Here is a 24,891-nt window from a genome sequence, read left to right on the forward strand (position 1 = left end):
AGGCAATAGTTTAGGAGAGAGAGAATGGGTCTTGAGTCTGGGAGGTGAAGTTACAGTTCAGCTCCATAATTCACCGGTGACCTTGCATTTAGCTTCCCTGAACCTCAGTCTCTTCATCTGTAACATGTGGGTTAACATCCACACTGCAGGGCTGAAGGGAGATTCAATGTGACAACCTGAATAGTCTAGATAGTGGTTGCTCAAAATGTTACCCCTTGTGTCAAAAGTTGTTTTTTGAAGTAAGATTCATTCAACAGAAATAAGAAACTAACAACTAATGTGAAATTTTAGGGTTATCAGAGAATTTTAATTATCTGCATGAATTGCTGGGTAATTGAGAATCGTCCATAATAAGTGGCTGCCTCAGAAATGCCCAGATGAGCGAGAGGATTTCTTTTTTCCTTTCGTTTATCTGAGCTGGTAAAGAAATGCCGCCCTGTTATCTTATCCTTCAATCAGAGATCCCCCATTAAAGTTCTGCATATAACTAAAATCCACAGAATTCTAAGTACTTTACAGGTGTGTCCTCGTCGGATTTCCACATTATGGCTGTATACACAAATGCAGGGTTTAGAAATGATTATTATTCCCTGCCGATGCCCAGAATGACTGGGAAACAAGTGTGTGCTTAGCCTCTGGCCGAAGAGACTTGCATTATCAACTATCTCTAAGTGGCCAAATTTCAAAGAATATGAAATATGATAGACTTCCCTGGTGGCGCAGTGGTTAAGAATCCGTCTGCCAATGCAGGGGACACGGGTTCGATCCCTGGTCTGGGAAGATCCCACATGCCACGGAGCAACTAAGCCCATGCACCACAACTGCTAAGCCTGCGCTCTAGAGCCCGCGAGCCACAACTACTGAGCCCACGTTCCGCAACTACGGAAGCCCGCACGCCTAGAGCCCGTGCTCCGCAACAAAAGAAGCCACCACAATGAGAAACCCGCGCACCGCGACTAGAGAAAACCCCTCTGCAGCAATGAAGACCCAACGCAGCCAAAAATAAATAAAATTAAAAAGAAGAAAAGACATATGACAAAACGCACTTGGAGTGAATATACTGACCACTCCTTTCTGCCTTGTCTGACATTAGCCATTAACACTAAACCTCTCAAATTATAGTATGGGTGCCAGGGGGGTGGGTGAGCCGCAAGATTACAATGACACATCTTCCTGATGCACCAGTGTCCTCAAGGAGAGTCCGTGAACCATCCAGAGATGCCTGAGTTCTTGTGTTTACTACTCTCTACACTGGAGAGTCCTCGGGGGAAAGGTTGAAGAGCACTTCTGAGGGTGAAGGAAAATGCCAATTTATGGAACACCCATCTGCCAAGGCCTGTGCCAGGTGTCTGCACACCATCACTTTGGTTAATTTCTTACTTAGTCATTCAACAATCATGGGAAGAAGAGGGAAGAACAGTCACAGACTTATTACTGTTTTGAGATACATTTTAACTGGGTTTTCAGAACCCAGCTCAGCATTTATATCACATCTTTGAGTCTCAGGCCCTAGGTGAGAAAAAAGCACCAGGAACTTGGTAGTGAAAACACACCAGCGGCAACCGCAGACATGAGAAAATTGGTTGGCACAGATACAGATGTGCTGGAGGGGTATGAATTCTCGTGGTTTACTTAAAAAGGTCAACTTTTGAATATAAACAAATGATCAAATTTACTAAAAAACACTCATAAACACCAATACATGATACATTTATAAATATATACACATACTTTTTTAACTCTTAGAGTTTAATTTCATTCCCTAACCCAGCTAGTCAGGAAATAAGTTTGCTCCCAACACGAATTCCAGCCACTTGTCTGCTCGACGGAATGTTGCCAGAGATGCACCTTCTCTAGCACAATGCTCCTTTCTTCTTCCCAGTCCACTCAGAATGGTCCTGGCCATGCTACTGTTAAGTGCTGTCCTCTGAATTATTCTCATCAACATGATAAGACCCTCTTACCTTAACTGGTTAAAAATAAAAGCTTCCCGAATCAAATCAGCCCACTGAGCCTGTTTCGTCTGTCCTTGGACCCCCCTCCTTTTACAAACGTCAACTCTATTTCTGTTGTCCTTGTTACTATTGTCATTTTACACCCATCGTGCCGGGCTGCCCTGAGACGCTCACAGATATGGTCAAATGCTCATCAGCAGTTAAAAAAAACTCTTAACAGGCCAGAAATACAAACTGAACGTTCAGGAAAACGTGCCCATAAAATAATCATTTATTTTTCATGAAATTAACAGAACTGGGGTTTTGGCAAACCCCTAAAACCACTGTGAACACACACACGTCTTCTTTCGTTGACTCACAAAGGAGCTAAGGCCCTTGCTGTGTGCAGAAGACGCAAGAGGTGTTGGATGGGAATATTCAGGGTAAGCGGATAGCAGAGCATAGCGTCTACTGTGTACTTAGGAGACAGAGATGCTCCCAGGAGAACAGTCTTCAGTTTCTGTGACAAGCAACAAACTTCTGGCTCCAAAGATGTTTTGGCAAAACAACACCGTCTCCACCCGGGGCTGCTCATCTGCTATTAGGACCATGTATCGACTACAATCATAGGGGAAGAATGCCTAAAGCTAATTGTGAAAGATTTCCACTGCTTCGGGTTACGTTTACTTTAAAGATGTCTCTCGCTGAACTGCAGCCCCAAAGAGCAAAAGGCATTAGAGAATCAGCCCACCTTTGCTGAATTTCCCCATTGCCCTATCTCACCTTTGCATCCTGTCTTTCTTATTTCCTCTTTGAAAGCTGAATTCAGTAGTCACAGATGTAGAAAACAAATCTATGGTTAACCAAGGGGGAAAGGAAGGGGGAGGGATAAGTTGGGAGATGGGGATTGACATATCCACACTACTATATATAGAATAGATACCTAATAAGAACCTACTGTATAGTACAGGGAAGTCTACTCAATACTCTGTAATGACCTAAATGGGAAAAGATCTAAAAAAAGAGTGGATGTATGTATTATATGTGTAACTGATTCACTTTGCTGTACACCTGAAACTAACACAACATTGTAAATCAACTATACTCCAATAAAAATTTAAACAAACAAACAAACAAAACCTTGTTAAAGGGGTGAAACCTCTTCTCCAGGCCAAGGGATTGAAAACGAGGGGAGAAGCCAAATCATATAGATAACATTATCCCCACTACAGCCCCACTGCTGTGGAAACAAACCAGAACGGTCAAATCAACTTTTTATTTATTCCACTAACTTCAGGTCTCCTGCCAACACGGCAGTAGACTGGGGTACAGTGACTGCTCTAATGTGTTTATGTGTCTGTTTGAAACTTAAGTGATACTGATCTTATGGTAAAATGAAATCCTGACTGCTATAGCAAAAGACTACAAGTGAAAACTGACCCCACTGTATTACCCCATCTGTAAGAATACTGTTCACAAAGTCACCACAAAGACGTAGGGATGTAGATCAGCAATGACCCTCCCTTCTGACCTCCGCACGGACCCCTTTTACCTCCTTCCCTGGACCCCAGCAGTAGCAGGCTTCTCTCCCTCGCTCATCACCTGCTTGTTGTCTGCCTGCTCCTTCAACAACGCCAGCCTTATGAAAGCCTGGACCGTAAGGCGCCTGCTGACAGCGCCTAAAATAGCGCCTGGCACGTCGGATTGGCAGATTGGCTCAAAAAGCACTGAATGCACTGACTTAGCTTCCGAGAAATGAAACGGAGCCCATGGCCTCACCTTTTCATGATGCATTCAACCAGCTTCACGCCACCTACTCTTGGTCTAGTTCAGTGTCAAAGGGCAATGCCCAGACAGATTCACTTCCGCTGGTTGGTTGTTTTCTGCATCATTCAACAAGTCAACATGATATAAAAAGATACGTGCAGGAGCTGTTCCTGTATCTATTCCCGATCGCTCCGTTCCCCTCTGCCTGCTCCAGATACACATTTGTATTCGTTTCCTGTTTATCCATCCAGCATTTCTTTATGAAAATATTAGCAAATTCACCTATATATATTTCACAACCCAATCTTTCTTACATAAAGGTACCACACTGTCTACACTACTTTCCACCTGTTTCTTGTACTTGGCAATGTACCCGGACATCATCCTACATCAGAATGTAGATCTTCCTCACTCCCTTTTAACAACTGCACAGCATTCTACTGTACACATACACCATCCCTCAACTGCTCCCTGATGACTGATGGACACTGGGTGGCTTCTGACGTTTTGGTGTTAACACGCAAAGTTTCAGTGATAACCGTGTACACATGTCATTTCATTACATGAGCAGGTATATGTACAGGGAAGATTCCCAGGCCAGGACTGCATATCTTTAATACTGATTCACACTGCCAGATTCCCCTCCTGTAGGTTGTTAAAAGATATTGTTAGGTGGCTATAAGGAGGTGGTGATGCCTTAAAAGTATGTGTGCAGCGTCGGTCACTAGAATTTTTCCCATTCTTGTCAAGGGGAACGCTAAACTAATTCTTCACTTTCATTAAATCCAGGCTCTTTTAAAATTTAAATCAATGCAGCATCTCCTGATGACGGTCGGTTCAGTTTTCCTATTCTACTTCTATCCGTCAATTCTCTAGGCTAACAGATTTTCCCTCTAGCAACTTATTAGAGGAAAACAGGCTTTCTAAAAAAGCCTAGTTAATATGGGGGGGAATTAAATTTTTATAAGTGTATTCAGGGGTTCTCAATCAGCAGCAAATTTTTTACTTCATCACAATATCCAAAATGACATGGAAAGAAAAACATAAATGAATATTTAAAATCTTTATTCATTCCAATTCAGGGGACTCCCCTCAAAACTAGTTTATATTCTCAGAGTTTTTAGTAATTCATGACTCTTTTTCACAGTGAGAACCTAAAATTAGAAAATGATGGCTATTTGCAGAATTAATGAAAAGGTCCTTTTCCCACTCCTTTCTGGTTTTTTTGTTTTTTTTTTTTTTTTGCAGTACGCGGGCCTCTCACTGTTGTGGCCTCTCCCGTTGCGGAGCACAGGCTCCGGACGCGCAAGCTCAGCGGCCATGGCTCACGGGCCCAGCCGCTCCGCAGCATGTGGGATCTTCCCGGACCGCGGCACGAACCCGTGTCCCCTGCATCGGCAGGCGGACTCTCAACCACTGCGCCACCAGGAAGCCCTCCCACTCCTTTTAGAGACAGCATGAGGAAACAACGTACTTTCACATGAGAATCTCGGCTTTCAGGAAACTGACCCTCTAGCTTAGGATATTCATCATAGTCAAGGAGCACAACAGCAATAATCTGCTTTCGTACCAGCACGGTTTGCTAAATACAAGTACACTAGACTAAATTCGTTCCTTTGTTTGATATACGGTTGACCCTTGAACAACGTGGCAGCTGGGGTACCAGTCCTCCCGGAAGTTGAAAATCCAAGTATAATTTAGAGTGGCTCTTCCATATCCAGAGGTCTGCATCCCAAGGATCAACCATCCACAGATAAAACAACTGCAGATGACGTAGTACTATAGTATTTACTATTGAAAAAAAATCTGCGTAGAAGTGGACCCGCATGGCACAAACCCATGTTGTTCAAGGGTCAACTGTACTTTTGTACCATGCCGTCAACACACTTTAAAACCATTTGGCATGGACAGTACGATATCCTTTCCTGTGCTAGTGACTGTGAACTTCAATTCCGGGGACAGTCTGTTAACCTTAATCAGTAACTCATACTCCATCCACCAAAGACATGCACAAGAGTATTTTTAGCTGCTGTATTCATACTAGCCCCAAACTGGAAACAAACGTCCATCAAGTGTAGAATGTGTATCTAAATTTCATACAACCAAACACTACACAGCAACGGGGAAAAATGAACAATTTATATACGCAACAACATGAATGAATCCCACAAAATGTAAGTATGATTCCATTCATGTGGAATTTAAATCAGGCAAAACAACTTTATGGCGACAGAGGTCAGAATGATTACCCTTGGGGAGGGGGACATTGTTCCAACTGGGAAAAGGGGACCAGGGACCTTCTAGGGTGATGCAAATGTCTTACATCTTGATCTAGGTGGTCATTACATGGGTTAAAATTTTTGAGGTTTGTGAACTTTACGCTATGTAAATTATACCTGAGCTGGTCAGCTAGCATCCTAACCAAGAAGTCCTTACTCGGGCTTCCCTGGTGGCGCAGTGGTTGAGAGTCCGCCTGCCGATGCAGGGGACACGGGTTTGTGCCCCGGTCTGGGAAGATCCCACATGCCACAGAGGCCCGTGAGCTATGCGGCCAAAATAAATAAATGCTCTTTTTAAAAAAAAAAGATTTATCTATTCTAGGAGTGCCTGTCATAGGAATGACAATATTTACTGAAGGATACTCTTATCAGAACTTACCTCTCTCACCCCCTCTAAATCAATTAGTCGCTGAGGCTAAGACAGAGGGAAGAACCCAGGAGGCACCCATGATGCTGGGGAACACCCAGCCCCGCAAGGGGAAGGTCAGGGTAAAGGGCGAGGAGTCATCCCACAGCCCTGATAGCCCTTTCCCAGCAGTGCCCCCCACTGCGTCCCTTCCCTCCTCCTCCCCCCCGTGCCAGGCTGGCCCAGAGGAGCAGAAGGGGTGAAGCCCCCTCCCCCTCCCGACTCCTGGGAACCTGCTGGAAGCCCACCTACTGCTTCTCTCCCCTAAACCAGCGTGGCCTGAGTCAGAGGTTCAGAATGAGGAAGCCCTTTATTACCACATACTACAGCCCTCAATTAGCTTTTCTCAGGAATAAAGTTAATATCTTGGTCTCTGTCTATCTGAACCCTCAGCCCAACTTCTCAACTGGTTCAGAGCTCAGGTGGGAAAGGCTGTGTTGTTAATGGGCCCGCACGCTTCACACACGGCCCCCGGGGCCCTGGGGCAGGAGTGGTGAGAAGGCAAAGAAGCTGGGAAGAGGCTTTACCAGGGCCCCTGCATGATGCAGAGAATGCACCCATCACAGGGGCCTCTGGGGATGGAGCACCTGATATCCACCCATAGGCAGTCCCTGCATGACCTTTCCATTCTTTTGTTCTGGAACAATAGGTATTTCCTAGATAGGTAACCTGAGAGACCCAGCATTTAGTCTCCTTGAATAAAACACTAGAGCCTCAAGTAACAAAATGAAATCAGGGGAGGGCTTCCCTAGTGGCGCAGCGGTTGAGAGTCCACCTGCCGATGCAGGGGAGGCGAGTTCGTGCCCCGGTCCGGGAAGATCCCACATGCCGCAGAGCGGCTGGGCCCGTGAGCCATGGCCGCCGAGCCTGCGTGTCCGGAGCCTGTGCTCCACAACGGGAGAGGCCACGACAGTGAGAGGCCCGCAAAAGAGTGTACCGCAAAAATAAATAAATAAATAAAATGAAATCAGGGAGAGGGATAAATTAGGAGTTTGGGATTAAGAGATACACACTACTATATATAAAATACATAAACAACAAGGACCCACTGTATAGCACAAGGAATTATATTCAATACCTTGTGATAACCTATAATGGAAAAGAATCTGAGAAAGTACGTATGTGTGTGTGTGTGTGTGTGTGTGTGTGTGTGTGTGTAATATATCACTTTGCTGTACACCTGAAACTAACACAACATTGTAAATCAGCTATACTTCAATTAAAAAAAAAAAACACGAAATCAAAAAGACTCTCAAAGTCCTCAGCTAGCTCTAAATGGCATTATGAACATTTACGGAACATACAAAATGCAAGCTTAAACCCAAACCTGCTGGGTTTAAAATGAACTGACTGCCTCTTTCTCTCTGGCAAGTGTACAATTTTTCTAACCACTGTCAATGCTCAGTCTGCCCAACCTACAGGTTGACCTACAGGTCAAGGCCAGTGTGAGGCGACCCCAAACTGCCTCAACTGATCCCGTAAACCAAATCATTTCCAAATTTCCATCTCATCCTGCTATAGAGCCACAGTTTATGTCTATAAACTTTGAATCCTCCTCCTCCAAGAAGGAGAGAGAAATGAACAAAATCAGAGCAGCTCCCTAAAGGTATTAAACATAAAGCAATGCACCTTAGAGATCATTCAGTTAGTCCTTCTCCCTCGTTCCTTGTATGAAGCAACTGTAGTGACATAAAGTAAATTCAGTATATGACCTGACCACACATGGGGAAACCAAACAGGAACTGGTATTAGAGGATATTAAAAAAGTATTAATTGTGTTAGCTGTGATCATGTTATTTTAGTTACATGGGGAAACTTCCTTCCTTCCTTCTTCCCTCCCTCCTTTCCTTCCTTCCTTCCTTCTTCCCTCCCTCCCTCCCTTCCTTCTTTCCTTTCTTCGCAGGATGGGATTAATACTTAAGCCACACTAAGTGTTATCAGGGGTGGAATGTCAAGATACCTATTTTTGAAGTTGAGAGGTAACTGACATAACACTGTGTAAACTTACGGTGTACAACATGTTGCTTTACGTTGCTTTGATACACTTACATACTGCAGTGTGAGTACACTACAGTGTTAGCTAACACCTCCACTGCCTCACATAATTACCATTTCTTTCTTGTGGCGAGAACATTTACCATCTAGTCTCTTAGCAACTTTCAAGTACATAGTAGAGTATGTTAGCTAGAGTCACCATGCTGTGCATTAGATCCCCAGAACTTATTCATCTTCTAACTGCAAGTCTGTACCCTTTGATCAACATCTCCCCAACCTCCCCACCCCCCAGCCCCTGGTAACCACCTTTCTACTCTCTGCTTCTACAAGTTCAGCTTTTTTACATGTCACATATAAGTGATATCATACAGTATTTGTCTTTGTCTATCTGACTTATCTCTAGGTCCATCCATGTTTTTGCAAATGACAGGATTTCCTTTTTTCTCATGGCTGAATAATACTCCATTTTATCAATACCATATCTTCTTTATCCATTCATACGGTAATGGACGCTTAGCTTGTCTCCATGTCTTGGCTATTGTGATTAATGCTGCAATAAGATATCTTCAATTTACTTTAAAATATGTTAGCATTTTTCACAAATGGAGCGAGTTAAATAAGCGAATGAATGAATAGCTGTCTGACCCAAGGGACACACACCTTGTTAGTGGAGGAGCTGGGTAATAGCCAAGCATCCTTCCTCTATTGGTTTACAAGGGACCCTTTACAGTGTTTTATACTCTCAACACCAGAGCAGCTACTCAAGATGACCGCAGCCTTTCAGAGGCCCATTTGGGCTCCACCCACTCAGCTTTGGAAGGGCCCTGCACCGTCCAAATTAGTGTGGCAAACTGGGCTTGGATGAAAAGAGTAAGCTGCTAGATTGGGCTTCTTCTCAGATCCAAACGACCAAGGCATGGCCAAACAGTCATTGAACACTGGTCTGAGGAGACATCTGTTCCAAGTTTCTACAACCATATCAGTGTACCAAGAAACTAGAATCTCTCATCATGTAATAACATGACCTAACAGAATTAGGGTATATTCATACAGTAATAACCAGGAACTGCTTACTATGTACCAGGGACTATTCTAAGGGTTTGACAAGAACGATCTCAGTTAATCACTGCAACATCCAAAGAGGCTGTTGTCTCCATCATACAGAGGAAGGGACCAGAGCACAGAGAGTTTGAGAAAGTTACCACGACCACAGAGCCCTAAGGGACAGCATCACCCTTTAGGATGACTCTGCCGTACGTGCTCCTTGTGCCACACTCCATTTCCACATAGTCACAGCCGATGTTTTTCTCTGGGAGAAATGGTCCAGGGATACTTCTCATTTCTGTCCTTAAAAACAGTACAAAAGAATGAAAACAAAAGGTAAAAGAGAAAAAACAGAATCCGCCCCACAGGCCCAAACAAAATGTCCGATGTCAGAAAAATCTTTCACTTTGTTTTTCTCATGAAAAATTCAAACCTTCAAGTACCCGCCTAACTCTCTTCTCCAAACAAATCTGGACTAGAAAGGCAGGCAGCTCTGTGATTTCCCCTCTAGAGAACTACCTGAAGGCTCCCCACTGGACAGCAGAGACCCAGGCTGCCCACTGAGCCTCTCATCCCGATGTGATGGGCAGCTGCCAGTCATTCCCTTCAAGGGCTCTGAGTGAGTTTCTGCAGAAAAGTCTTCACACACACGCACACCAAAGAAAGGAGGATGCAGTCAACCTTCCAATACCTTCTCTAATGCTTCCAGTAGTGACAATGACTTTGAAAGAAACTTTACAGTTAAATTACATCATTAATGTTGTGTCTTCAAAGCTAAAATGAGATACAAGACTAAAAAAATCAATTTGAAACAACTGATCCTAGAAAAGGTGAGGTGTCTTAGGATGAAATGGGGATACTGCCTGTTGGAATGGTCCCATTCCAGAACCCTTTCTCTCCATTAATCCAACAGGAATAAGTTAAGGGTGTCTGGTGTAATCTTAGAAGAAGTCACAGAATTCTCAAAGGATGTCTTCAATTCTTTGAGGATTCTCAAAGATTTCTCAAAATACAGCACATGTAGCATCTGAAAGCACAGAGGGAAGGGCAGACTAAAAACCAGATCAACAAGAACCAAGAGTTCTAACTCCAAAGGGTTCAGTAATTATTGGCATGAACGTTTCTGCAAAGGGCCTTGATCACAAAAAGAAAAAGGATTTTTATCTTGGCTACCTTCCCTATTTGAAAAACCTGGGTTTCCTCAAAAATTAGTAGGCTGAATGAGGAAGGTAATAATTACGGCACAGAGGCCATATTTCCTATCTGCCATGGAAATGAACAGCGGTATCTACAAATAACAAGAGCCTCTCACACGGAACAGCTTCCTTTCACTAGCTGGGAACTTCTCATTCCTTCCCCCAATTTATCATTGTGAAAATTAGTATCTGACATTCACTAAATGCCAACAGCAGGCCTCTATCTGCTATTATGACTACATCATTTGTTCACCTCTGAGCTGACTTCCAAAACATGGTTAACTTCGGCCCAGAAAACAACCGTCAGGCAAGAAGATAAGGAAGGCAATTTGAAGTTATACTAACAGTAAAAATAAATTAGTGATATAATTTTCAGCCATCGTCAAGGGCATGCTTTATGGTTTTTACATTAAAAAGACTGGGAACTCTTTTTCTTTTTTTTTTTTTTCTTTTTATGACTTCAGACAGTGCAGATGTGACGGTTATAATGGCTAAAGGCTAGTCAGGAAAAGACCTTGGGATAGTCTCCTGTCTAAAAATGTGTGTTGACATGACTAAAGCAATGAAACTTTGAAAACCCAAAGGCAAGTCTGTCAATTCTGCAGCCCAGTCGTGTGTCTTCCCTTTTCTCACCCATATTTTGGTGCTAAGTATCTCACAGTTGGGAATGGCAAGGCCAACATGGAAGCCAGCCAAATAACAAGAGACGGAAGGCCTAGGCCTGTCTTTCACCCCAAAGAAGCCACGACAAAAATGGCAGAACCGGGGGCTTCCCTGGTGGCGCAGTGGTTGACAGTCCACCTGCCGATGCAGGGGACACGGGTTTGTGCCCCGGTCCGGGAAGATCCCACATGCCGCGGAGCGGCTGGGCCCGTGAGCCATGGCCGCTGAACCTGCACGTCCGGAGCCTGTGCTCCGCAATGACAGAGGCCACAACAGTGAGAGGCCCGCGTACTGCAAAAAAAAAAGGCAGAACCAAAGCTAATTCTAACTAAACTCTAGCCGTGCAGTATTTAAACCAGTTCCAAGGTGGTTTCATTTCAGAACTCTCACATTAACTCAACTAGCATATTCTCTTCCTCAAAGTCGAAGAGACCAGGGAAATGGAGATTTCCACGGTCCTTCTCATGCCTGACTATATAAGCACAACCCATGGTTCATGCCTCCAGGAAGGCAATTACAATATTATATTGTAACCACTAATTTCTATGCTTGTCTGTCCCTTCCCCTCCATGACAGGGCCCTCAAAACACCAGCACACCATGTATTCATCTGTTTGACAGCAGCGCCTGGCTCTGACTGGACATCTGTCATCTCTGTTCCATAAATACTGAATAAATCTTTATAAACACAGAATCTCTGAGAAGACTTTCTGCTCAAAAATATCCTTCCAACTCAAGCCAGAATTTCACTATTAAAGGTTAATTTCTTTGGCTCTGTCTTCCAGAGTTTTTAAAGTAGATCTCTGTGAAGGGTGTCACTGTCTTCTCATCTGCTGTGAGCTAATATATAAACGGAATAAAAGAAAATGGCTCAAAGGGAAAGATTAAAGAGGAAAGAAACAGTGAGGAAGGGGTGGTGGAAAGAGTGAAGGAAATGAGAAGAAAAGATAAGGTGGGAAGGAGGCAAAGACACACCCGCCTTCTTCACTTCTGCCTGGAATCCATCATCACAGCCTCCTTTCCTGGAAGAGCTGTGGACGTTCCTGGGTGTACTCACTCCTATTGTGCCTCTTCTTACAAACGAAATGGAGGAAACAGGTTTTCACAGTCCCCAAAATGCTCAACAGTGGTTGCAAGTTTCTTTTTGATTTTTTTCTCCTTTTTAGAAAAGACAGCAAAACAAAAGGAGAGAAGAACACTCCACACACCACCTTTCACGACCTCAAAGAGGAACATCATTAAGACTCTGGACGTGAAAACTCTGCCTGCAGGTCAATGTTCAAGGTTTGGGGTGACAACTAAAAACAGTGACCAGGAAAGGAAGGGCTTTGCAGATCCAACTGAAATAAAACATTAGGAGAATGAAGTTCCGCTTCTGTATAACGTTTACAAGAAATCAAAGTTTTAAGAAAAGCAAATTACTAGGAAAGACTACTTTAATAACTCCTTGAGCATATGGTTTAAATTTTATGGAGTTTTTGGTCCATTCTAATTCATTAATAACACCTGGAGAATTATTTCCTCTGCGCTTTTATGCCGTCAAAGAGATTGTCTTTTATAACTTTAAATGCAAATTGCAATTTTACATTTTTTCACCTTTCTGTGCAAGAAAATTCAATTTATACAATTTCCAATCTATTCTACGTTCTAGAGATTTTACTGAATCTGACTATTAGCAAGTGCTTCTCGGGTTATTTGAGGGTTTTAGTTTCCATCTTTGAGTACAGCGTAGAATAAAGAAAAGTAAGCTTAGATGAGAGAGGGGAAAAATAGAGTTTGCCATTTATCACATCAAATTAAACAAACCAAACCAAACAAACCAATGTATATCTATATATCCAAAAGGACTAAAATGCAACAAGAGTATTAGGAGGGAAAAAAGGGGAACAGCTCTACTCTTTCATAATTACTACATATTTTAAAAGAGACTTTTATGAGGAGTTACGAGGAATAAACAAACCCCAGGCCAGGGAAGCCCCATCTCTGCCTTTCATCAGATTTAAAGAGAAGTTCCTGCTATAAAGTAAGACACGTCAAGCCACTAAATTCTTCTCCATTTTGTTTAGACAAACAAAGTCTCCTCAGCCTGCCTGGTACCAAAGATACAGCAGGAGAAAAGACGGAATTGCAGGCCCCTCTCAGGACTCGGGGACCGTCAGGTTCAAGTGCAAACCACTCAGAACACAGCTCTGCAACTTGTTCATGCAACAGATGTTGACACCGACGATGCTAACAGAAGGAGGGAGGATGAACAGTAAGAGGAAAACTCCACAGCTGTCATCACAGCCGAACCCTCACATGCAGGCAAACAATACGATGCAAAGCTTCCAGCAGATATAAAGGGATCTGCATTCACAAAATAATTGTAAAAACATGTGGCTCTTGCTGTCTGGCCTTCAGTGAATAAATGCACCCACACACGAGCACCTTCAATCCACGTGAAACCACAGCAAACAACCGTTCTGGTCTCTGAGACACACGCAGTCTTTTTACCCACAGAAAGCACCTGTCATATAACTTCAAAAATGAGTTGCAGAAAAGAAAAACAATTTTAGCCTGTGCGATACAGAACAGTAAATAGTCCTCTGACAGTCAGGCACTGGGCTTGGGATAACAGCTCCTGGGAGATGTAGACAAGGGTGCCTGACATCTGTTCTACCCAGACAACAGTCTCCCACCCACAAGGGCTGCATGACTCCGTTTTAACAGCTGGGAGGGGAAGATGGGAAAGATTCCTGCACCAGAAGGCTGAGGTCTTGGGAAAATTCCAGGGAAAACCAAAATCCGATGCAAGTATTATGTCTTTCTAAAAAAAAATGGAAGTAACATAGTGCTGTTTGAGGATATGGTTTATACTCGGTGTCCAAAGGCAAGTCTCTTTATTTTTGGTTGTCTACCTGAAGTCAAAACTATTAACTGTATGGTAGAATGGGGCAAGGCAGGCAGGCTTCCTCTACGCTACGGAGAACAAAACCATCACATCTCTACCATGATGCCTCAAACTTCAGAAGTTATGGTGAGAATTTTAAACCTCAAGGTTAGTAATCCCTAGCACGACTCCAAAAATGTAGACCCACTACCCCTGGTAAGAGATCAGCAGTAGCGGACAAATTTCCTTACAATATTTAAGTCCCAGACCAGTGAAATGAATAGAAAGGAGGTTCCAGCAAACAGGAAGGTGACAAGGCAAAGATGTGTCCAGGAAGCCCTACTGATAGAATAGCCTGGGCTTAGAAATAGGGTTTTCTTAGAAGCTGAACATGCCATTTAAGAAAGGAACTGAATTAATGTCCTGGGGAGTTAAGCCTTTTCATCCTTCCAATTCAGAGAGGACAGAAGCCAAATATATAATTCCATCAGGGCAGAGGACAAACGAGGCCGTTACCTGATGTGAAGCAAAGGACCAGGGTTGGAGAAAAGAGGCCAAGAACTGCTCTGAATGAGGATTCTTCTCCAAGGCAGATCTGAGATCAGGGGTCCAAGGTGAAGAGGATGAGGACCAAGGCGCAAAGTGCAGGGCAATGACTTCCGCTGCCGGAATCACTCTATAAGCCTGGCTTGGAGCGGGGTATGCAGGAAGTGATCACAGCAGGCCTGATTTCTGTCCTTGGAAGGGGCTGCTTCCAAGGCTGGCCCTTGACGGGCACCTGAGAACTTGGATGTGCAAAGGGTTCCCACCATGCAAACTGCAGAGACTGGCTCCCCGTCCGACCCTGTTCATGTATCAGTGTGGTTCAGGCCTGAGTAGGACAAAAAGGTGAGGTAAGGGAGAATGTGCTCTCCACCTGATTACTAAGCTGGGACATTGGTGCTGGATGTCCCTGCCCTCAGACAGGGACGGACACCACTGGCTCTCCTGCTTCTCAGGCCTTCAGACTCGGCCTGGAATTATACCACCACCTCTCCCGGGCCTCCAGCTGCTGACTGCAAATCATGGGACTTCTCAGCCTCCATAATGACATGAGCCAATTCCTTATGATAAATTACCTATCTGTCTAACTGTCTATCCACCTATCTATGTATCTATCTATCTCCTTTTGGTTCTGTTTCTCTGCTGAACCCTGAATAATACAAGAATATTATTTAATAGGTTTGAGGCTATTGCAAGGAATTTTTTGACTTTTCAATTATGGATGGAGATTTGCTAATTTACGTCCTTAAATTTTTGGAATCATTAAGCAATAACCTGTTAGGTGCTATTATCCCTAAAGCCACTGGTTAATTCAGGGCTAGTAATGAAGGCTCACAAGTAGTGGAAGAACAGCCTGGAATATAAAAGCCAGGACCCCAGCCTACTTCACAGCTTTGACTGGACCCAGCCCTGCTCCAGCCCCTGATAACTACAGCAGTGGATAGCTACGGGGCACCCATCATCTGGCCTCCGTGCCAGGCCTTTCACACACATTATCACAAAACCTCAAACCCTGAAGGGCTCTCCCATTTTACAGATGGGATTCGGAAAGGCAGAGCAATTTGTCAGAAGTCACAAGTCAAGCTGTGTCTGGTTCCAAACCCCACACACTCTGTATCATCACTCTGTAGCCAACTACAATCTGAGAAACACTCCAACGGACTGGGTTTCGTTCAGAAGAAAAAAAATTTTAGGGCTGATTATTCAAGGTAAGACAACTACAGAAAAGCAAGAGAGCTTTTCCCTGTTGGCATATACAAAAACACTCAGTATCACCCTAGGCCTCTGGAAGTACTGAGAGCACCCTGAGAAGAACATACCCAGCCCAGGTGAGACTCCAAAGACTTAAGGAAAAGTCGCTGAAATTCAGGGCACCAGCTGCCCCTACGGTGGGCACATAAGTGTCCACATAAGTGTCTCATTCCACTCGAGCTGAGGATAAAACTTTACTACGCCTGTGAACGTTTCCACGATGGGTGAAAAGGTTTACGGTGAACATCTGCTTTCCTTCTGGGAGTCTGGAATTGGGGCACAGCCAGGCAGAGGTGCCTACATGGTCAGCGCCAGTAAAAACCCGGGCTGCTGGGGTTTAACCTAGCTTCTCCAGGAGACACCATCTCACACACAGTGTCACAACTTACTGCTGGGGAATTAAGCTCGTCCTGTGTGGCTCCACAGGGAAAGGACCCTTGGAAGCTCGCGCCTGGTCTCCCTGGACTTCGCCCCACATGCCTTTTCCTTTCGCTGATTTTGCTCTGTATCCTCTCACTGTAATAAATCACAGCCATGAGTAAGACGATCCGCTGAGTCCTGTGAGTTCTCCTAGCAAATCATCAAACCGTGGTGGTCTTGGGGACCCTAACCCATGGGGCTTCACACCTATCTTGTGAGCGACCAACTAAGCCATGGTACCACAGATACTCAAGATCCAACCCTTTGCCGTGCGGACCAGGAACGCACGTCTCCCATCCCACTGCACCAAGGAGGGATGATACTTCAAACTCAGAGGCACTCACAGATCCGCCCAAACTTGGACCGCAGGAAGCGTGGCATCCTGAAATGCTGGCCTAACAGACAGGTAGTCCTCCCATTGACACTGGGACTCTAAACACAACCATTCACCAGGTGAGGCTTGACCGCTCATAGTACCCGGATGAAACGGAGCTGAGAATCGGCCAGGAGCAGGGCCGCAAACGTGTTATCTGTTCTGCAGGTTCATCACTCTGCGTGTTAGTCAGGGTTCTGCAGAGAAACAGAACCAGTAGGAGACACAGAGAGATACAGGAGGAGATTTATTATAGGAATTGTCACGCAGTTATGGAAGCTGAGAAGCCCCACAGCCGGCTGTCTGCCAGCTGAAGAACCAGGAAAGACAGAGGTGCGATTCAGTCTGAGTTCAAAGGCCCGAAAACCGGGGAAGCCAATGCATGAAGTCCCGGAGTCTGAAGGCCCAAGAACCAGGAGTCCCAATGTCCCAGAGCAGGAGGAGATGGACGTCCAGCTCAAGAAGAGAGTGAATCTGCCCTTCCTCCGCCTTTTTGTTCTACGCAGGCCCTCGGGATTGGATGAGGCTCCTGCATGTTAGGGAAGGCTCTCTGTTATGCAGTGCACTGATTCAAATGTTAATCTCCTCCGGAAACACCCTCACAAACTCACCCAGAAATAATGTTTCACCAGTTATCTGGGCATCCCTTAGCCCAGCCAAAACATATTACTGCCAAAAACGCTCTGAACCCATGGCTTTGTTTTTCCTTCGTTTTTGTGGGCTTTATTCCGTGAACATACAACAAGTGCCCACTTCTTGGAGAACCACATGTAAGGCATTTTGGGGAGACACTAACAATAAGGTCCTGTTCCCCTTCAAAGCACGTGAACCCTGAATAAGTGTTCCAAAATTCCACGAGTTGGAACTACCAGATGCTGCTTCCCTTGGCCCAATTTCATCCTTCTTTTGTTGACTGAATCATCAAGGAAAATTGAGGAAGAGAACCATAAGAAAACCTAGACTATTTTGTTTGAAAAAGCAAATATAAAAAATATCAAACCCTTCAATCTGAGAAAGGGGCAAAAAAAAAAGAATACCATGCAACCTGGAACAGGAAATGAGGGCAGAAAGAAGAATACCAATCGTTGGTAATCAAATCCTGTGGTCTGCAGAAGGGCACTCTGTAGTGATGAGAATAAGCAGCAAATCTCCGGGAAAGCGTGAGGCATCAAAGTAGCTGAGGCTAGGAAAGGTATTCAGCTGGGAGACCAGGGGATCTCCATGCCCCTCTCATCTCTAAGAGGAGAACAGCACAAAGAGGGTAATTCTGAGGCTGGCTGAGATGAAACCTGACCGAGCACCTGGTGTGTGGTCTGTGGGTTTCTCCCTGGTGATATGATGTCATCTGTGCCCCACCCATTCCCCGCCCCCTCCCCAATGCCCAGAATGCATCTGGGCACAGTCAGTGGTTCTTTTCAGTTATCCAGTGAGACTTCAGGGATCGTTCAGTGGCTACATAGCATCTGGATTTACTTTAATTGAGTGGGCTTCACACAAGACTCTCTCCAAGGGTCTCCCCTTGCTGTGCAGGCTCTCCCAGTTACTAATGTATCTCCATCCTGGGAGAAGATGGCTGGAATCTGGACTTCAATGGCTGCCAAGCTCCCCCAATGACAGCAGAGCACAGGTGACAAGGAAGCCATGGGGCTGGACGACAGGGAGTCTTCAGGGAGGGAGCAATCCCAACAGCTCCAGCAGCACAGGTTAAGTGCTGGCACCTGACACCATCCATCCGTTCATTCATTCATTCATTCATTCCCACTTTGGAGGGAAAGTAAAAGACTTCAAACCTGGCCCCAGCCCCCCAGTCGGACCTGCCACAGACCCAAGAACACTGAGACAGCAGACGAATGAACCCCGGAATCACCCCCAGCACTGTCTGCAAACGACCGTGGGCTGACGGAAAAGGCTTCAGAGTCACAGCCTCACACGGTTGGGAAAACTCTAGAGCTGTCTCCCCCCGCCAACAGGGGCAAGTTCCAGTCGGTCTCTGTGGGCCCAACAGCTCCCCACAGCCCACTGTCACCAAAGGGGAAGAACTGCCCCCGGTCGCTGGGAGCAGCATTACCCCCTGTCCTCAAAGAGCCTGCAGAATCTGGAAACCAGCCTTCCTCAGATTCACCCCAAATCCTTCTTCCTAACGCAGAATGCCAGGCCCAAAGGGTTCCCACAGCCAGCTGTGCTCAAGGAGATGTGCTGAGCCTTCTCAGGTCATCTTTTCCCAGGTGTGACCTGACTCTCCAGCCCCCAACTCGTGGCTGAAAAGAAAGTCACAGTTGGGGGTCATACAATGTCAGGAAAAAAACAGTGGAGAGCTGCAAGAGGCTGCAGAGAACATATCCGAATCCTCACTGAAGGCGAGGGAGTCGTAAATCTTCTTTTTTTGTGTGTGTGTGGTACGCGGGCCTCTCACTGTTGTGGCCTCTCCCGTTGCGGAGCACAGGCTCCGGACGCGCAGGCTCAGCAGCCACGGCTCACGGGCCCAGCCGCTCCGCGGCATGTGGGATCTTCCCGGACCGGGGCACGAACCCGCGTCCCCTGCTTCGGCAGGCAGACTCTCAACCGCTGCGCCACCAGGGAAGCCCCTTTTTTTTTTTTATTGAAGTAGAGTTGATTTACAATGCTGTGCCAGTCTCTGCTGTCCTACAGCTTAAAATGTAAATATAGAAAAGATGCGTAAGAGCCATCAGTCCTAGCTTTCCTAAGCAATCCCTTCGGGGAAGCAGAAAATCAGGCGAAAAGTTAGGTGTGGTCATGCAGGCAAGAAGAGAGGCCTGCAAAGCAGGGACATCTCTCCACGTCCCTGCCCTAGGGGGAGAGAGAAACACATTCCACCCACTGGCCCCCTGGCTACTCCCCACCAGCCAGGCTGGCTCTCTGAAGAGTTACACCGGCTTTTCTCGAGTATTGGTGAATCTTTTAAGCAAATTATTCCTTGTGGAGATGGGGACCATCTATCACCTCTTGGTGCTGTGTGATTAACCGGTTCCCTTGGGGGTGTCTGAGGATTGGTCCTGCACCCCACTCAGTACCTGGGTCCCAGGTCTCTACATTATCTCCTTTCATCCCAGTGACTGAAGGATCCCAGCCTCGGATTCACTCGGACCCGACTGCAAGCCCAGCTCCCTCCCATTCGGTAAGCAACCAGCTAAGAGCTGCTCCCGGTGTCCATACCGTATGCTAACATATATATATGGAATCTAAGAAAAAAAAAATGTCATGAAGAACCTAGGGGTAAGACGGGAATAAAGACACAGACCTACTAGAGAATGGACTTGAGGATATGGGGAGGGGGAAGGGTAAGCTGGGACGAAGTGAGAGGCATGGACATATATACACTGCCAAACATAAAATAGATAGCTAGTGGGAAGCAGCCCCATAGCACAGGGAGATCAGCTATGTGGTTTGTGACCACCTAGAGGGGTGGGATAGGGAGGGTGGGAGGGAGGGAGACGCAAGAGGGAAGAGATATGGGAACATATGTATATGTATAACTGATTCACTTTGTTATAAAGCAGAAACTAAGACACCATTGTAAAGCAATTATACTCCAATAAAGATGTTAAAAAAAAAAAACAAAACCCAGGGATGACAGCACAGTTGTGAAAAACAGCTCGGGGGGCTCTAAGCGGCATATTGAGGTGATGCGTGTTTGATCAACTTTCCCACAAAACTCCCTTTACCATTTTGGTTTATTGTTTTCATTTGTTCTTCCTTTCTCTACTACAGTAATAAGACACCGAGACCAAGGTGGAGGGAATATCCATTTCAGCAAATGAGAAGATGAGACCAAGCTCCTGATTTGTTATGCACAAGCCCCTAAAAGCATTTAAAAATATGAATCACACAGACACAAAAGCTCCAAGACTGCAAAGCTCCAGAGGGAAGCAAGAGAGAAATCCAACACTCAAGACAGGTGGGTTCTGGCTCCAGCTCTGCCCCTGGGGAGGCCTGTGGTAGTTACAGCCTGAGCAGCTCTTCGACCACCGTTTCTTCATCTGCAAAGCCGGCATTCCCAGACTACTGCACTTGGCCCGCAAGTAGGACCAGGCGAAAGTCGTGTAATTAATTCAAATGACTTGGGGTGAAGGCTAATTTGATTTAGTGAAGCTCTCGATATTCTAAAGCAATCTGATCCCTTTCCTTCATCAGAAGCAAAACCTCAGGGCTGAGGGGATGCCCCACAACGCCTGGTTCTCTTACAGAGCCGATAGCTGCCCTGGGGGCCACATTTATCACTTCGCTTTGCCAAGCAATCCCTCTCTCTGTGGGGAGTACATGAGGTCAACATGAGGTTAATCCTCTCCAAATGCTCACAAATTCGAAAAGAGGCTGATCTGAAGTGATAAGAGTTGGGGTTTTTTTCGTATGGTAATAATTGTATATTTAAAAAATTTTTAACATCTTTATTGGAGTATAATTGCTTTACAATGGTGTGTTAGTTTCTGCTTTATAACAAAGTGAATCAGTTATACATATGTTCCCATATCTCTTCCCTCTTGCGTCTCCCTCCCTCCCACCCTCCACATCCCACCCCTCCAGGTGGTCACAAAGCACCGAGCTGATCTCCCTGTGCTATGCGGCTGCTTCCCACTAGCTATCTATTTTACGTTTGGTAGTGTATATATGTCCATGCCACTCTCTCGCTTTGTCACAGCTTACCCTTCCCCTCCCCATATCCTCAAGTCCATGCTCAAAAAAAAAAAAAAGTCATGAAGTACCTAGGGGTACGACGGGGTTAAGGGGTTTTGACGATTATCCTGGCTGCTGACTTGTGTCCGAGAGAAAAGGGCAAGAGAGAGAAGGGACGTGTGTGTGTCTTCATCACTGTGGCTGGCGGTTAAAATGAGGCAAGTCAGAGGCTGCTAAGAGTCAGAGGAGAAAGCAAGCAAGCAAGACAGAAGGCGGGAGACAAAACGAAAGTAGGTGACCCACGACCACTTAAGGGACCCCCGCACTGGGGGCGGTGAGCTGTTGCTCTGGGAACTGCCTGCCCTTGGTCCAGGTGGCCCACGGGCCACCAAACCAGTAAATTAAATCCAGTGAATGCAAACAGTCGTGCACACACAGCCCAGGGACTTGCCAGAAGGGAAAGCTCAGGAGACTTCCAGCTGCAGACACAACTTCCTCTGCCCTTGTGTTCCAGGTGCACCCGTGTGGTCACCTTCCTGAGACCTGAACTTGGTGCCGACAGTTTGCCAGCCCCTGTGCTAAGTGCCGGGCACACCGGGATGGATGTGTCGAGTTACAGGTGTCAGGAGAGAGACAGCACGGCTGAGAACAGCCACTGTGACACTGGGTGGCCAGGAAAGAGTGCTCCGAGGACGTGACATTGCAACTGCGTGAGGGCAGCCAGCGAGGCCAAGAGAGGGGTGGGGGGAGGAGGAGACAGAAAAGAGGGAAGAGTGAGTCCAAGGCCCAGAGCTGGGGAAGCGCCCGGGTGCCGGAAGTCCGGGGCTGCAGGGGCTGGTGAGGGACGCATAACTGCAAGAATGAGAGGGGGGCTGGGGAAGGGGCAGAGGCCCCACATCGGAACCCCTGGGCCAAGGTAAGGAGGTTGGGTTGTGTTCTATACGCGGTGGGAAGCAGATGGAAGCTTTGGAACAGGACGTGCCTTGATCAACTGCTGTCTTCCAGGACGGTGATGATGCTCCCGTGGAGGAGGTGACATCGAAGAAAGACAAAACAAGGGACTTCCCTGGTGGTCCAGTGGCTAAGACTCCGTGCTCCCAGTGCAGGGGGCCCGGGTTCAATCCCTGGTCAGGGAACTAGATCCCAGATGCCGCAACTAAGAGCCTGCATGCCACAATTAAAGATTCTGCATGCTGCAACTAAGACCCAATGCAGCCAAATAAAATATAAATAAATAAATATTTTTTAAATGGAATAATTAAAAGAAGAAGAAGGACAAGACAAAAGTGGGGGAAGCATTGGGAAGTTACTGCCCCTGCCCAGGAGAGAGAGGACAGTGCCTGGGATTCAGGCTGCGGAAACAGAGATGGGGAGGAACAGACAGCTCTGAGGGATGACACGGGGCAGAATTCTGAAAGTGGAATAAGAAGCTTCAGTGACAAAGAACGGTGAGGTCCGGGTCTTTAGCGAGTGTTTACTTGCAACGACCTAAAATCCCTCAGTCCAATTCCCAAATCAGGAGCCCAGGTGAGACGGCTCCCAGGAGCCAGCAAGGATGCTCAACAGGTTGGACAGAGCCCAGCACCTTCCTGCCAAGAAAGCGTGAGTTCTGTAAAGCTAGGAGCGTCCTGCTAGCCCTGTGACAGCTCCCAGAGAGGAAAATAAGTGAAACCGAATGAAGGAAGGGGAAGGGCCTCCAAGGCTGCCGGACAAGGAGAGCCCAGGCTGGCTCTCCCTCACCTCCCAGCTCTGCCTTCCACCCCGCAGTGTCCTGCCCTCGGCCCCACAGGACAGCTCAGCAAGTGGTACTGTAGTAGGGAAGAACAAACCTGACGCCACATTAGATCCGTTTCTTTCACTTTAACCTTTGTATTCTATTGCTTTCGCTTAGAGTTAAGGATGCTGTCTATAGCCTATTCTCAAGGCTTTGACCTTTAAGAGTGTAACACTTTTCCATTCCTATAGAATTAAAAAATTGCAGAGCAGAGAGTAACATTTGTTTTGTCGGACGTTTACAGGAACAACGTGACCTGACCTACCTGGACCGAAGACTCCTGGATCAAGAAGTCTGCAACAACGAACCACGCCCCTCCCTCACCTTGCCTTTAAAAATGCTTTGTTGAAAGCCTGCGGGGAGTTCAGGGTTTCTCGGGGCATGAGCCACCTGTCTCCTTGTGTGGACCTGCAGTAAACCTTTCTCCACTCCAAACTGTGACGTTTCAGTACTGTTTGGCCTCACTGTGCGTCGGGCGCATGAACTTGGATTCGGTAACAGCATGACCCCGGCTTCCATGGGTGACAGTCAGAAGAGCAGAGAGCAAAAGAGAGAGGTCAGGGTATCACTTACCTGCCCCCTCCATGCTTCGGTCTGGGGTTCCAGCAATGGCCTTCTCCCCACAACCATGGTTCCCTCTGGCATCCATCCTCCAGGGCTCGTGGCCTCCTCTCTTTGCCCTTTTGCCAGGGGAGGGGGGAAGGGCACTAGACCTCAGGCGCCCAAATCTGTTGCTGATTCCCTCCCCCGCCCACTTCGGTCACGAGCCCTTCCATTAAAGTCTCCTCACTGGAAGCATCTAGAGTGGGTCCCCTTCCTGCTGGGATCCCATCTGAAACATGAGGGATGCCCAGGTGCCTGGAAAACCCTCTAAACCAGAAACACAGCAGCCCATCTAGCACGGGGACGTGCCTTCCCGGTATCCGGGGTTGACTCCCCATCCAGTCCAACTATTCCAAAGCGCAAAGATGTCTCATTAAAGAGGAGTTGCCGCAGTACTCAAACTAACAGCTTCTCACGCCTAGTGTGCTAAAGAGGAAATTGTAAAGGAATAGCAGGGTCGGCTAAAGTTAGCTAAAGTTAAAGAGCTGACACATACCTGGCATGGCCTGGGCCCCAGTACAATCACAGCGAGCCTGGATTCTTTAATAGCAGGAGGAGAATTTTCTAGTTATTATTTCCAATTCTTCCACCAACACATTCAAGAATATAATTCTTAATGCCGGATTTTATAGTCTTCTTGTCATCCTACACAATTCGGGACAACTGATACATGACATTTGCTTATTTGGGAGGAATCCTACCTTAATCTTGCCATGTATTCACTTGTTTAACAAATCCTTATCAATATTTGTTGATACTGGCAGGCACTGGGCCAACCTCAGAGAGAAATGCAAGGTACAGTCCTTCGCCCTCAAGGAGATGAGAATCTAGTTTTGAGGAATGAGATAAAGAAACACACAATTAGGGCTTCCCTGGTGGTTGAGAGTCTGCCTGCCAATGTAGGGGACGCGGGTTCGTGCCCCGGTCCGGGAAGATCCCACATGCCGCGGAGCGGCTGGGCCCGTGAGCCGTGGCCGCTGAGCCTGCGCGTCCGGAGCCTGTGCTCCGCAGCGGGAGAGGCCACAGCAGTGAGAGGCCCGTGTACCGCAAAAAAAAAAAACAACGAAACACACAATTAAATGCAAGGCAATAAGAGGAGCCGAGAGCTCAGTAGGCAGCTGCGGGAAACTTTAGGAGGGGCGT

General features: G+C 46.4%; 1 protein-coding gene and 1 non-coding gene across 2 annotated transcripts in view; both read right to left on the reverse strand.

Moving 5' to 3' along the window:
• CAMK1D (calcium/calmodulin dependent protein kinase ID) overlaps positions 1 to 24,891 on the reverse strand; it is a 406,078-nt gene that overhangs the window by 318,846 nt on the left and 62,341 nt on the right. The window lies entirely within an intron of this gene.
• LOC112392462 (U6atac minor spliceosomal RNA) lies at positions 4,358 to 4,488 on the reverse strand. Its single transcript, XR_003001696.1, has one exon. It is a non-coding gene; the product is annotated as a U6atac minor spliceosomal RNA (small nuclear RNA).

This window comes from Neophocaena asiaeorientalis, unplaced genomic scaffold, assembly GCF_003031525.2.
Source record: "Neophocaena asiaeorientalis asiaeorientalis breed wild unplaced genomic scaffold, Neophocaena_asiaeorientalis_V1.1 scaffold120, whole genome shotgun sequence".
NCBI lineage: Eukaryota > Metazoa > Chordata > Mammalia > Artiodactyla > Phocoenidae > Neophocaena > Neophocaena asiaeorientalis.